Source organism: Triticum aestivum, chromosome 2B (genome assembly GCF_018294505.1).
Source record: "Triticum aestivum cultivar Chinese Spring chromosome 2B, IWGSC CS RefSeq v2.1, whole genome shotgun sequence".
Classification (NCBI taxonomy): domain Eukaryota; kingdom Viridiplantae; phylum Streptophyta; class Magnoliopsida; order Poales; family Poaceae; genus Triticum; species Triticum aestivum.
Genome location: NC_057798.1, coordinates 716032787 through 716047295, shown reverse-complemented (window position 1 = coordinate 716047295; position 14509 = coordinate 716032787). Strand labels below are relative to the sequence as shown.

The following is a 14509-nucleotide window of genomic DNA, read 5'->3' as shown; positions in this document are numbered from 1 at the left end:
TAATAAAAGCAAACATAATAAAATGTGTGAGATGAGATCAAAATGTTGCCATGGAACTCCCTGCAGTGCCATGTTGTACTTCTACCTCAGCAAGTAATAATTTCATCCCACAAACATCAACAAGAAGCAGCGCCGAGACACTCCAGGTTGCGGCGGCTGTGCTTCGTAGGTACTTCCTCCGTCCGGAAAAACTTGTCCCTCAAATGAATGTATCTAGCACCAAGTTAGTGCTAGATACATCTATTTGAGGAACAAGCTTAGGACAAGTTTTCTCGGACGGAGGGAGTAGCAAACTAGCAATACTAAAGCAAGCAGTAGTATGCACCTATGCTAAGCAGTAACATACATCAGCAAGCAGTAGGAACTAGGAAGTAGCAGCATAGCAGCAATCTGCAAAAACTAAGCAGCCAGCCAAGCAATGTCCACCCAATTCGCCGGATCTATCTTACCTCTCATTTGCTCACGACTGGTGATGGATTCGAGTCAACCCGCCGTGGCGAGTTGAGGCGGCAGCGAGGCAAACCAGGCGGCGCCGGCGAGCAACTACAGGCGGCGCCGGCAACCGCTCCAGGCGGCGAGCAACTCTAGTCTGCGGCGGCGGCCGGCGGGGAGGCTTGTCCAGCGGCGGCGGCTCCCTCGGACAAGCTCGTGTCGTGCGAACAAAACAAAAGAGAGGGAGCATAGATGCTAGGGTTAGCCATGGGCCTTCCAGTGGGCTGCCGTGTCCCTCCCGTATCGTAGTCGATGCACAAGATGTATCGACGTTTTTTCTTTTCTTTTTAAATTGGAAAATAGGATACTTCGCCGATACCCGTATCCCGGGCGTATCGTGCGTATCGCCGTATCGGCAACGTTCAGTACGCCGATACCCCAGTTTCTGGCGTATCGGTGCTTCGTAGATGGCCGCCTCTTGCGTTCCCATTTTCATCGTCCTCTCGTTCTTGAGTTCATTCTGCAGGTCCGATGATACTATCACACAAGCAAAGGCGCTCTTCTCCAGCGACAAGCTCGTCTCCAAGGGCGGGGAATTTGCTCTCGGCTTCTTCTCGCCGACGAGCTCCAACACGAGCTTATATATACCTTGGTGTATGCATGGTACAACAACGTCACTGCATGCACTGTCGTGTGGGTTGCCAACTGTGACAGCCCAATCACCGCTTCTTCGTCTGTAACGCTCGCCATCACAAAAAGTTCTGACCTGGTGTTGTCGGACGCCCAAGGCCTCACTTCTTGGGTGGCCAAAACAAACATCGCGGTTGGAGGAGCTGGAACTGTCGCGGTACTTCTCAGCATGGGTAACTTTGTCCTTCATTCGCCAAACGACACATACATATGGCAAAGCTTCGATTATCCCACCGACACCCTCATTCCAAGCATGAAGTCCAAGGAGAACAAGCCTGCTAGCAAAGGAGGCATGCAACATTCTAGATGGCCAGAGGCTTAAGGGCAGCATCTATAGTGGCTAGCTCTAGTTGCATTCAGTTGGACTTGGCACAAAGCATTTTTTACTTGAGTTTTCTTAAATTCCGAAACGAATTTAAATTCCGAAACGAAATTCGGAAAATGAACATTTTTTGAAAACCAGAGTTTTCTTAAAACTTCAGAACAGTATTTGAAAACATGAACATTTTTAGAAAAATGCACATAATTATTAAAACGAACATTTTTTTAAACTCCATAACACAATTTAAGACATGAACAATTTCTGAACAATTTTAGAAACAAGAATTTCTTTCTTGAATCTTCCGAACAAAATTTGGAAACATGAATATCCTTTTTAATTAGTGAACAAGTTTTGAAACGAAATTATTAATTGAAAGTCCCAAATTTTTCTGAAGATGTTTTGTAAATTTTGAACAGGAACATAAAGAAAAGAAACAGAAAAAAAGATTAGTAAGAAACATAAGAAAGCAAAAAACCAGTAAAAAACGGTTCAGGGACATTCTAGAATCTTCGCAAAACCAGAAAAATCAGGCTGGAACCTTCCAGAAGGGTGCAGCTTCTCCGATGGGCCGGCCCAGTTCGATCACTAGCTTTGATCTGGTTTATGCGAATGGTCGACTACTTGACGCAGAATGCGTCAAATAGGAAAAGCCCTCCTAACCGGTGCTCTCACCGCCGGGTCAAGCTACTGGTCCGGCCCAACTAAATTTCGATCGTAGCATGGGACTCGAACGAGACGGACAGACGAGAACTTAGCTCGCTCGCTTCTAGCTGGTTGACCGGTTGACCAGTTGACCTTATTTTTTTAAAATCATTCACAAATTTGAAAAAGTTTCACGGGTTCAGAAAAAGTTCACGGATTCAAAAAAGTTAACGAATTTGAGAAAAAAAAGTTTCATCGATTTTGAATGCCATGTTGTTTGACCGTCATGTGGCCGTGAACGGCCACGTTCGCTCTGGACCGGCATGAATGCGACACAGAGAGTGAAGTGACGATTGGAGCAGAACGAGAGAGGGGGTTTTGGGTGAGCCGAGGGTATCAATGTCTATGTGGGGGAGACCCGGATGCCTGTAAACCTCCCCAACATTGCTTCCGTTTTCTGGGATTTTGGACCTCCAGACCGGTCCGCGGATGTTTTCTTTTGAAGGTGCACGGCGTTTGGATGGCCTAAAGTGTTTGGACAACGCGGTCACGGAATTTTACGGGTGATTGGGTGCCTCGGGTTGGAGATGCACTTATGTGGGTTTTTGCTCTTGTTTCTTTTAATGAATAAATTAGTATCGGTTTTCAGCCAGTTTACCATATTAACCCTGGTCAATCCTACTATCTCTTCTTCGCAAAAAATTAAATAAAATAAATCCTACTATCTAGGCGTCTTGTGAGTTGCTCGCAAGAAAAAACAGATAGTGAGTATGCCGACCACACCATCCACCGGCTCCGATGATATCAAGCATTGCATTGTCCCATGAAGCGATGAGGGCGTGATCATGGGCTGTCACTCTATACTCAACTTTGAACTGTTTGTAGTAACGATTTTTCTTTGGACGTAATGGCATTATTCAAGTCTTGGAGACTTGCTGGCCTGCTGTCGTCCAGCCATCAGTACTAGTCAAGGTCCCTGAAGAAAGGGTTGCTCTCCTTGCCGTCTCTATCGATTAGTCCCAAAATCCAGACTTTGCCACTTCAATATTTTCAATTCAATTTTCTAATTCTTTGATACTACCCATGTACCAAAATATAAGACGGTTTTATAGGCTAAACTAACCTACGAAAACGTCTTATATTTTTACACGGAGGGAGCATATATTTTCAAATCCTACGGCTGGGTCTTGCCCTTTTGTCAGAGCCCTTCATGCCCACTCATGCCTGTTCATAACTCCATACACAAGTCGATCGGAAACAACACAAGGCTTTACCACACACTTCGCTCTTGCATTGTGGGTGAACCTCATGACTCATCAGCCGGCCGTTTTGTGGCTGGCCGAGGCCCTGTTGAGACCGTCCGACAGCGTATGCCTCACCGGTGATAGTCATTACGTATGGCCGTAGATTTTTTTTTGGAAATGGAGGTATACCCCTGGCCTCTGTATCATGATGATGCATGCGGCCTTTTTATTAAAAGTCCAGAAAGAATCATCACAAATGTCTTATAGCTCGCAAACGGAGCAAAATAAAGCACAAAAGACAACCGATATGGTGATAATAAGGACAAGCTCTCTAGACTCCTATCATGTTATGCGACCGCCGTCCGAACCGATTGAATATAACCCGAGCCACCATCTTTCATTGGTTGCACCCAGTAACCAAAGGCTCCCCGGAGTCTGTAAGAGTGAGTAAGGACCACGTACGGATCCAAGCTGTAGCTCTGAAGATAACCTGCAAAAAAGTTAAGTTGTGTTGTCTGTTAAAAATCATATCATTTCTGCAGTTCCATATAGCCCATAATAGCGCACATATTCCAATCCGAATATGAACTGCCGTGATCTTTTCAACCCCAGCTAACCACGTCCCAAACAATGACGCAATATCTACTGGAGGATTGATATTAAAAGCTATATGAATCGTCCTCCAAAGTAACTTTGCAAGTGGGCATTAGATAAATAAATGTTGTATTGTCTCATCCTGAGTACAAAAACAACACCGCGAGTTACCTACCCATCTCCTCTTAAGTAAGTTGTTCTTTGTGAGTATTACTTGCTTGTGGACAAACCACATGAAAATTTTGATCCGCAAAGGAACTTTAACCTTCCATATATGAAGGGACCTCGGGATGGGGCCAGAATTAATCAGATCCGTATAAAAAGATTTCACCGTAAATATCCCATTTTTAGTTAACTTCCATTTTGTGGAGTCAGGCACATCGGAGATTCGAACTTCAATCAATCTCCGAATCAAGTGCATCCAGGTTGTCCATCTCTCACCCACTAACGTACGTCTGAATTGGATGTTCAAGGGAATAGTATGAAGGACGATACCTACGTAATCTCCCTTCCGTTGCACAATATTGTAAAGGGTAGGATATTGTAAGGCCAGTGGTGTCTCTCCTAGCCACGTATCCTCCCAAAATCTTGTTGACATTCCGTTGCCAATCAAGAAATTGACCCTATGAAAGAACATATCCTTTGTTCTCATAAGTCCCTTCCAGAACGGTGAATCAGACGGTCTGATGGTAACCTGGGCTAGCGTTTTCAAGTGCAAATACTTATTGCGCAGGATTTGAGCCCACATGCCCTCCGGCTCTGTCTCTAACCTGTACAACCATTTGCTCATCAGACACTTATTCTTAATCTCCAAGTTCTCAATACCGAGGCCCCCTTGGTCTTTAGGTTGACAAAGGATATCCCAACGCGCGAGACGATATTTCCTCTTGGCCTCATCAGACTGCCAAAAGAAACGAGATCTAAAGAAATCAAGTCGCTTTCGGACTCCTTTCGGGATTTCAAAGAACGAAAGTAAAAACATTGGCATGCTAGTCAATACTGAGTTAATCAAAACTAGTCGACCTCCATAAGACATCAACTTGCCTTTCCAGCAGCTGAGTTTTTTTTGATTCGTTCTTCAATACACTTCCATTCCTTATTGGATAATTTACGGTGATGAATCGGAATACCCAAGTAACTGAATGGTAAAGCACCTAATTCACATCCAAACAATTGTCTGTAGGTATGTTCCTCGTCTTTGGCTTTCCCAAAACAGAACACCTCACTCTTATGAAAATTAATTTTTAATCCAGACAATTGTTCGAATAAACATAAGATAAGTTTCATGTTACGTGCTTTAGCCATGTCATGTTCCATGAAAATGATAGTGTCATCAGCATATTGTAGAATGGACACCCCTCCATCAACCAGATGAGGAACTAGACCCTCTACATGGCCATGTTGCTTGGCCCTGCCAATAATGACGGCCAACATATCTGCCACAATATTGAACAAAAGAGGTGACATGGAATCCCCTTGTCTCAACCCCTTATGCGTCTGGAAGTAGTGACCGATATCATCGTTCACCTTAATTCGACACTACCTTTCTGGACTTGAGTATCGACCTGATGCCTCCAGGTTTCACTAAAACCCTTCATACGCATTGCCTGCTGAAGAAAAGGCCATTTGACTTTATCATAAGCCTTCTCAAAATCCACTTTTAAGATAACCCCGTCTAGTTTCTTAGAGTGAATCTCATGAAGTGTTTCATGTAATACGACCACTCCTTCGAGTATGTGTCGTCCAGGCATGAAAGCTGTCTGACTAGGTTGAACCACTGAGTGAGCAATTTGTGTCAATCTATTGGTTCCTACCTTTGTGAAAATTTTAAAACTCACATTCAGCAGGCAAATGGGTCGGAATTGTTCTATCCGGACCGCCTCATTCTTCTTCGGTAATAACGTTATCGTACCAAAGTTGAGGTGGAACAACTCCAAATGGCCCTCGAAAAAATCTTGAAACATAGGCATAAGATCATCTTTAATGATATGCCAACATTTCTTATAGAATTCAGCTGAAAACCCATCTGGTCCCGGTGCTTTATTCGGCTTCATTTGAGTTATGGCCAGATGAACTTCTTTTTCAGTAAACGGTGCAGAGAGAACATCGTTCTCCGCTGCCTGTAATTGAGGTATCTCATCAATCACAGACTCATCAAGAGACACCGTCGAAGGATTCGGAGGTCCAAAAAGTCCTTTATAATAGTTGGAAATATACGCTTTCAGATTTTCATGCCCCACTATTGTTCCCTCATCTTGTTCAAGCTGTATGATCTTCTTCTTCCTATGTTTACCATTTGCAACCATATGGACGAACTGTGTGTTGTCGTCCCCTTGGACAACCTTAAGCGTTTTCGCACGCAACGCCCACTTGAGTTCCTCCTCTCTCAAGAGAGCACGAAGGCCTTGTTCAGCCTCGGACTTGGTTCGATGCTCATTAACAGAAAGAAGAGTGGTTTCAGCCTTTACATCTAGTGCCTCAATGAGCTGAGTTAGACGTTCTTTTTTTCTGCTTATAAATCCCACTCTCATTCCTGGCCCATCCTCTCAGAAATTGTCGGAGGTGTCTAATATTATTCTGCCATCTCTCGACATGGGTCTAAGTAGTAACTGGCTTTGCCCATTCGCGTGCAATCATCTCCATAAATCCTTCGCGCTCAAACCAGCTTTGCTCGAAGGAGAAGATGTTTTTGTTTGCAACATGGGTAGCCTCACCCGAATCTAAAAAGAGTGGTGTATGATCTGAGATCCCTCTTTGCATCGCATGAACCGACACCAAAGGATACTTTTGTTCCCACTCCACACTAGCAAGTACCCTATCCAGCTTTTCATAAGTCGGAACATGTAACGAGTTCGCCCATGTAAACTGTCTACTGGTGAGCTCAATTTCTCTCAAATTGAGGCTCTCGATAATCATATTGAACATCATAGACCAACGACCATCGAAATTATCATTATTCTTTTCTTCTCTTCTCCGAATGATATTAAAATCACCCCGACTAGTAGTGGCAGATTTTCATCTCCACAAATCCGCACTAAATCGGCAAGAAAATCGGGTTTAAATTCAGGTTGCGCTGCCCCATATACCGCAACTAGCGACCATCGGAACCCATCCAATTTTGATCTCACCCTGAATTTAACCGAAAAGTCGCCCTGCACCACATTAAGCACCTCTAACGTCTCACACCGTACTCCTAGTAAAATCCCGCCGGATCTTCCTCTAGGCGGTAGAATGTGCCAATCAAAATCTATACCACTGGAAAGGGTTTGAAGGAATTGGGATGTGAAATTATCTCGTCCAGTTTCCAAAAGTGCAACGAAATCTAAGTGGTGCTCTAATGTTGTCTCTGCTAAGAATCTTTGTTTAGCCAAGTCTGCTAGACCTCTGCTATTCCAAAAGAGTCCTTTCATAAGTCATCATGAAATTTTTTCTTAAGTTTAACTCTAGCACTTCTACGTACAGCCAAAGTAGGATAGATTTTCCTCTTCCAGGGACGTTTGGGCTTCTCCTCAACACCCTGCGGGATGATAGAATCATCCAAACCGGACACTGCCTCCTCCATCAAGAGAGGCTCTACCGTGTCTGAGATCTCAACCTCCTCCTCATCTTCAGCCTCGACACTAGGCAGGAGATTATTACAGATATTTGCAAGATCATTTATTCCTAAATTATTCATTTCATTGTCATTCATAGGTTGGATAGAGGCAAGATTACGAATGATCTCAGAAGCTCTCTCCGCTTCCATGTCTAACAGATCATTAACGGATTTGACAACCTCGGTTTCATTTGATCCCAAAGAAATGCCAAAGTCGTTTGCCTTATCAACAATATCATTCTCAGAGAAATGTAAAATTGAACAACTAATATCAAAGGACGTACCTGCAGTAGTATCTGCATGGCGAAGCATGGCGGCCCTCTTGGCACGTGCTAGCTGCAGGTCGTTCGCGTCCGGCTGTCCCTGGATCCGGTTGCTGACACGCCTGCCAGCCGACACTGGATCCGCAATCCCGCCAAAAGCAATGAGATCCTCCGTGGTCCTCTCGCAAAAGGTGTGGTCAGGACTCCCACGTCCCTCCCTTATCGTCGGTGAAGGAGGGTTGGGCGTGGTGGAGTGAAACTCCGCTGCAAGTGTCAAGGGGGAGGAGGACCGTGAAGACGCCTGCTCACTGATCCCGACCCCCTGACTGCTCGCCGGAATGGTCGACCCTCGGCCACCCTGCTCGGCGCAATACTGCGCAGGGGTAACGACACGGGGCTCCTCCCCGCATCTCACCCCCGGCTCGCCACCGTGGATGGAGTGATCCTTTGGGGGGGGGGGGTTATAGCACGGGACTCCTTCCCGCACCTAACCCCCAACTCGACCGGAGACGTCGAAGAAAGTAGGACGCCATAGACCTCCTGTCCAAGCGCCCCTCCCGCCGACAAAAGGTCGGGCTCGCATGTCTGGGTGTGATGGGCGTCTTGCCCATGGCCCCCGCAATCTGCGGCCTCCCCAACAGAATCCACCATCGCGCCTGGAGTAGGCTCTGCGATCGTCACATCACCGACTAGGCACGGCACTGGTGGCAACTCAAGCTCTGTCGGGTCATCTGCCTCGACCCTGGTGCTCCATAACCTACTAGGAGCGGACCCCGGTGTTGGAAATATGCCCTAGAGGCAATAATAAAAGGGGTTATTATTATATTTCCTTGTTCATGATAATTGTCTTTTATTCATGCTATAATTGTATTATCCGGAAATCGTAATACACGTGTGAATACATAGACCATAACATGTCCCTAGTGAGCCTCTAGTTGACTAGCTCGTTGGTCAACAGATAGTCATGGTTTCCTGACTATGGACATTAGATGTCATTGACAACGGGATCACATCATTAGGAGAATGATGTGATGGACAAGACCCAATCCTAAGCATAGCACAAGATCGTGTAGTTCGTTTTGCTAGAGCTTTTTCAATGTCAAGTATCTCTTCCTTAGACCATGAGATCGTGTAACTCCCGGATACCGTAAGAGTGCTTTGGGTGTACCAAACGTCACAACGTAACTGGGTGACTATAAAGGTGCACTACAGGTATCTCCGAAAGTGTCTGTTGGGTTGACACGGATCGAGACTGGGATTTGTCACTCCGTATGACGGAGAGGTATCTCTGGGCCCACTCGGTAATGCATCATCATAATGAGCTCAAAGTGACCAAGTGTTTGGTCACGGGATCATGCATTACGGTACGAGTAAAGTGACTTGCCGGTAACGGGACTGAACGAGGTATTGGGATACCGACGATCGAGTCTCGGGCAAGTAACGTACCGATTGACAAAGGGAATTGTATACGGGGTTGTTCGAATCCTCAACATCGTGGTTCATCCGATGAGATCATCGAGGAGCATGTGGGAACCAACATGGGTATCCAGATCCCGCTGTTGGTTATTGCCCGAGAGTTGTCTCGGTCATGTCTACGTGTCTCCCGAACCCGTAGGGTCTACACACTTAAGGTTCGGTGATGCTAGGGTTGTATGAATATGAGTATGCAGCATACCGAATGTTGTTCGGAGTCCCGGATGAGATCCCGGATGTCACGAGGAGTTCCGGAATGGTCTGGAGGTAAAGAAAACTATATAGGAAGTGGTATTTCGGCCATCGGGAAAGTTTCGGGGTCACCCGGTATTGTACCGGGACCACCAGAAGGGTCCCGGGGGTCCACCGGGTGGGGCCACCCATCCCGGAGGGCCCCAAGGGCCAAAGTGGGGAGGGGAACCAGCCCTTAGTGGGCTGGTGCGCCCCCTAGGCCCACCCCCTGCGCCTAGGGTTGAAACCCTAGGGTGGGGGGGGGGGCGCCCCACTTGCCTCTGGGGGTACTCCACCCCCCTTGGCCGCCGCCCCCTTGGGAGATTAGATCTCCCAGGGCCGGCGCCCCCCCCTGGGGGCCTATATAAAGGGAGGCGGAAGGGGGCAGCCGCACTCTGAAGTCCTGGCGCCCCCTCCCCCTGCTACACCTCTTCCTCCTCCGTCACGTGCTTGGCGAAGCCCTGCTGGAGTGCTGCTGTTCCATCACCACCACGCCGTTGTGCTGCTGCTGGAGCCATCATCATCAACCTCTCCTTCCCCCTTGCTGGATCAAGACGGAGGAGACGTTACGCTGACCGTACATGTGTTGAACGCGGAGGTTCCATCCGTTCGGCGCTAGGATCTCCGGTGATAGGATCACGACGAGAACGACTACTTCAACCCCGTTCTTTTGAATGCTTCCGCGCGATCTACAAAGTGGTATGTAGATGCAATCTCTCTCCCATGACTCGTTGCTTAGATGAACTCATAGATGGATCTTGGTGAAACCGTAGGAAATTTTTTAATTTTCTGCAATGTTCCCCAACAGTGGCATCATGAGCTAGGTCTATGCGTAGTTCTCTATTGCACGAGTACAACACAATTTTGTTGTGGGCGTAGATCTTATCAACTTGCTTGCCACTACTAGTCTTATCTTGCTTCAGCGGTATTGTGGGATGAAGCGGCCCGGACCAACCTTACACGTACGCTTACGTGAGACTAGTTCCACCGACTGACATGCACTAGTTGCATAAGGTGGCTGGCGGGTGTCTGTCTCTCCCACTTTAGTTGGAGCGGATTCGATGAAAAGGGTCCTTATGAAGGGTAAATAGAAGTTGACAAGATCATGTTGTGGTTATTCGTAGGTAAGAAAACGTTCTTGCTAGAACCCAATTGCAGCCACGTAAAAGATGCAACAACAATTAGAGGACGTCTAACTTGTTTTTGCAGCAATTGTCATGTGACGTGATATGGCCAGAAGTTGTGATGAATGATGAATGATATATTGTGACGTATGAGATCATGTTCTTGTAATAGGAATCATGACTTGCATGTCGATGAGTATGACAACAGGCAGGAGCCATAGGAGTTGTCTTTATTTTTTGTATGACCTGCGTGTCATTGAAGAACGCCATGTAAATTACTTTACTTTATTGCTAAATGCGTTAGCCATAGAAGTAGAAGTAGTCGTTGGCGTGACAACTTCATGAAGACACAATGATGGAGATCATGATGATGGAGATCATGATGATGGAGATCATGATGATGGAGATCATGGTGTCATGCCGGTGACGAAGATGATCATGGAGCCCCGAAGATGGAGATCGAAGGAGCTATATGATATTGGCCATATCATGTCACTACTATATAATTGCATGTGATGCTTATTATGTTTTATGCATCTTGTTTACTTAGAACGACGGTAGTAAATAAGATGATCCCTTATAATAATTTCAAGAAAGTGTTCCCCCTAACTGTGCACCGTTGCTAAAGTTCGTCGTTTCGAAGCACCACGTGATGATCGGGTGTGATAGATCCTTACGTTCACATACAATGGGTGTAAGACAAATTTACACATGCAGAACACTTAGGGTTAACTTGACGAGCCTAGCATGTACAGACATGGCCTCGGAACACAAGAGACCGAAAGGTCGAACATGAGTCGTATAGAAGATACGATCAACATGGAGATGTTCACCGATGATGACTAGTCCGTCTCACGTGATGATCGGACACGGCCTAGTCGACTCGGATCGTGTAACACTTAGATGACTAGAGGGATGTCTAATCTGAGTGGGAGTTCATTAAATAATTTGATTAGATGAACTTAATTATCATGAACTTAGTCTAAAACTTTTGCAAAATATGTCTTGTAGATCAAATGGCCAATGCTCATGTCAACATGAACTTCAACGCGTTCCTAGAGAAAACCAAGCTGAAAGATGATGGCAGCAACTATACGGACTGGGTCCGGAACCTGAGGATCATCCTCATAGCTGCCAGGAAACAATATGTCCTAGAAGGACCGCTAGGTGATGCACCCGTCCCAGAGAACCAAGACATTATGAATGCTTGGCAGTCTCGCGCTGATGATTACTCCCTCGTTCAGTGCGGCATGCTTTACAGCTTAGAACCGGGGCTCCAAAAGCGTTTTGAGCAACACGGAGCATATGAGATGTTCGAGGAGCTGAAACTAGTTTTCCAAGCTCATGCCCGGGTCGAGAGATATGAAGTCTCCGACAAGTTCTATAGTTGTAAGATGGAGGAAAATAGTTCTGTCAGTGAGCATATACTCAAAATGTCTGGGTTGCACAACCGCCTGTCCCAGCTGGACATTAACCTCCCGGATGAGGCGGTCATTGACAGAATTCTTCAGTCGCTCCCACCAAGCTACAAGAGCTTTGTGATGAACTACAATATGCAGGGGATGGTAAAGACCATTCCTGAAGTATTTTCAATGCTGAAGTCAGCAGAGGTTGAAATCAAGAAAGAACATCAAGTTGATGGTCAATAAGACCACTAAGTTCAAGAAGGGCAAGGGTAAGAAGAACTTCAAGAAGGACGGCAAAGATGTTGCCGCGCCCGGTAAGCCAGTTGCCGGGAAGAAGTCAAAGAATGGACCCAAGCCTGAAACTAAGTGCTTTTATTGCAAGGGGAAGGGTCACTGGAAGCGGAACTGCCCCAAATACTTAGCGGACAAGAAGGCCGGCAACACTAAAGGTATATTTGATATACATGTAATTGATGTGTACCTTACCAGTACTCGTAGTAACTCCTGGGTATTTGATACCGGTGCCGTTGCTCACATATTGTAACTCACAGCAGGAGCTGCGGAATAAGCGGAGACTGGCGAAGGACGAGGTGACGATGCGCGTCGGGAATGGTTCCAAGGTCGATGTGATCGCCGTCGGCACGCTACCTCTACATTTACCTACAGGATTAGTTTTAAACCTCAATAATTGTTATTTAGTGCCAAGTTTGAGCATGAACATTGTATCTGGATCTCGTTTAATACGAGATGGCTACTCATTTAAATCCGAGAATAATGGTTGTTCTATTTATATGAGAGATATGTTTTATGGTCATGCCCCGATGGTCAATGGTTTATTCTTAATGAATCTCGAACGTAATATTACACATATTCATAGCGTGAATACCAAAAGATGTAAAGTTGATAACGATAGTCCCACATACTTGTGGCACTGCCGCCTTGGTCACATTGGTGTCAAGCGCATGAAGAAGCTCCATGCTGATGGACTTTTAGAGTCTCTCGATTATGAATCATTTGACACATGCGAACCATGCCTCATGGGCAAAATGACCAAGACTCCGTTCTCCGGAACAATGGAGCGAGCAACCAACTTGTTGGAAATCATACATACCGATGTGTGCGGTCCAATGAGCGTTGAGGCTCGCGGAGGATATCGTTATGTTCTCACTCTCACTGATGACTTGAGTAGATATGGGTATGTCTACTTGATGAAACACAAGTCTGAGACCTTTGAAAAGTTCAAGGAATTTCAGAATGAAGTAGAGAATCAACGTGACCGAAAGATAAAGTTCTTACGATCGGATCGTGGAGGAGAATATTTAAGTCACGAATTTGGTACACACTTAAGAAAATGTGGAATCGTTTCACAACTCACGCCGCCTGGAACACCTCAGCGTAACGGTGTGTCCGAACGTCGTAATCGCACTCTATTGGATATGGTGCGATCTATGATGTCTCTTACCGATTTACCGCTATCATTTTGGGGATACGCTCTAGAGACAGCTACATTCACTTTAAATAGGGCACCGTCTAAATCCGTTGAGACGACACCGTATGAATTATGGTTTGGGAAGAAACCTAAGCTGTCGTTTCTAAAAGTTTGGGGATGCGATGCTTATGTCAAGAAACTTCAACCTGAAAAGCTCGAACCCAAGTCGGAAAAATGCGTCTTCATAGGATACCCTAAATAAACCATTGGGTATACCTTCTACTTAAGATCCGAAGGCAAGATCTTTGTTGCCAAGAACCGATCCTTTCTGGAAAAAGAGTTTCTCTCGAAAGAAGTAAGTGGGAGGAAAGTAGAACTCGATTAAGTACTACCTCTTGAACGGGATAGTAGTGCAGCTCAGGAAAATGTTCCTGTGATGCCTACACCAACTGAAGAGGAAAATAATGATGATGATCAAGGTACTTCGGATCAAGTTGCTACTGAACTTCATAGGTCCACAAGGACACGTTCCGCACCAGAGTGGTACAGCAACCCTGTCCTGGAAATCATGTTGTTGGACAACGGTGAACCTTCGAACTATGAAGAAGCAATGGCGGGCCCAGATTCCAACAAATGGCTAGAAGCCATGAAATCCGAGATAGAATCCATGTATGAAAACAAAGTATGGACTTTGACTGACTTGCCCGATGATCGGCGAGCGATAGAAAACAAATGGATCTTTAAGAAGAAGACGGACGCGGATGGAAATGTCACCATCTATAAAGCTCGACTTGTCGCTAAGGGTTATCGGCAAGTTCAAGGGATTGACTACGATGAGACTTTCTCTCCCGTAGCGAAGCTTAAGTCCGTCCGAATCATGTTAGCAATTGCCGCATACTATGATTATGAGATATGGCAGATGGACGTCAAAACGGCATTCCTTAACGGGCATCTTAAGGAATAAATGTATATGATGCAGCCGGAGGGTTTTGTCGATCCTAAGAATGCTAACAAAGTATGCAAGCTCCAGCGATCCATTTATGGGCTGGTGCAAGCATCTCGGA

At 45.8% G+C, this 14509-nt stretch overlaps 1 pseudogene; it reads left to right on the top strand.

Moving 5' to 3' along the window:
* Positions 1-899: 899 nt before the first annotated feature.
* LOC123042256 (G-type lectin S-receptor-like serine/threonine-protein kinase B120) overlaps positions 900-14509 on the top strand; it is a 51349-nt pseudogene continuing 37739 nt past the window's right edge.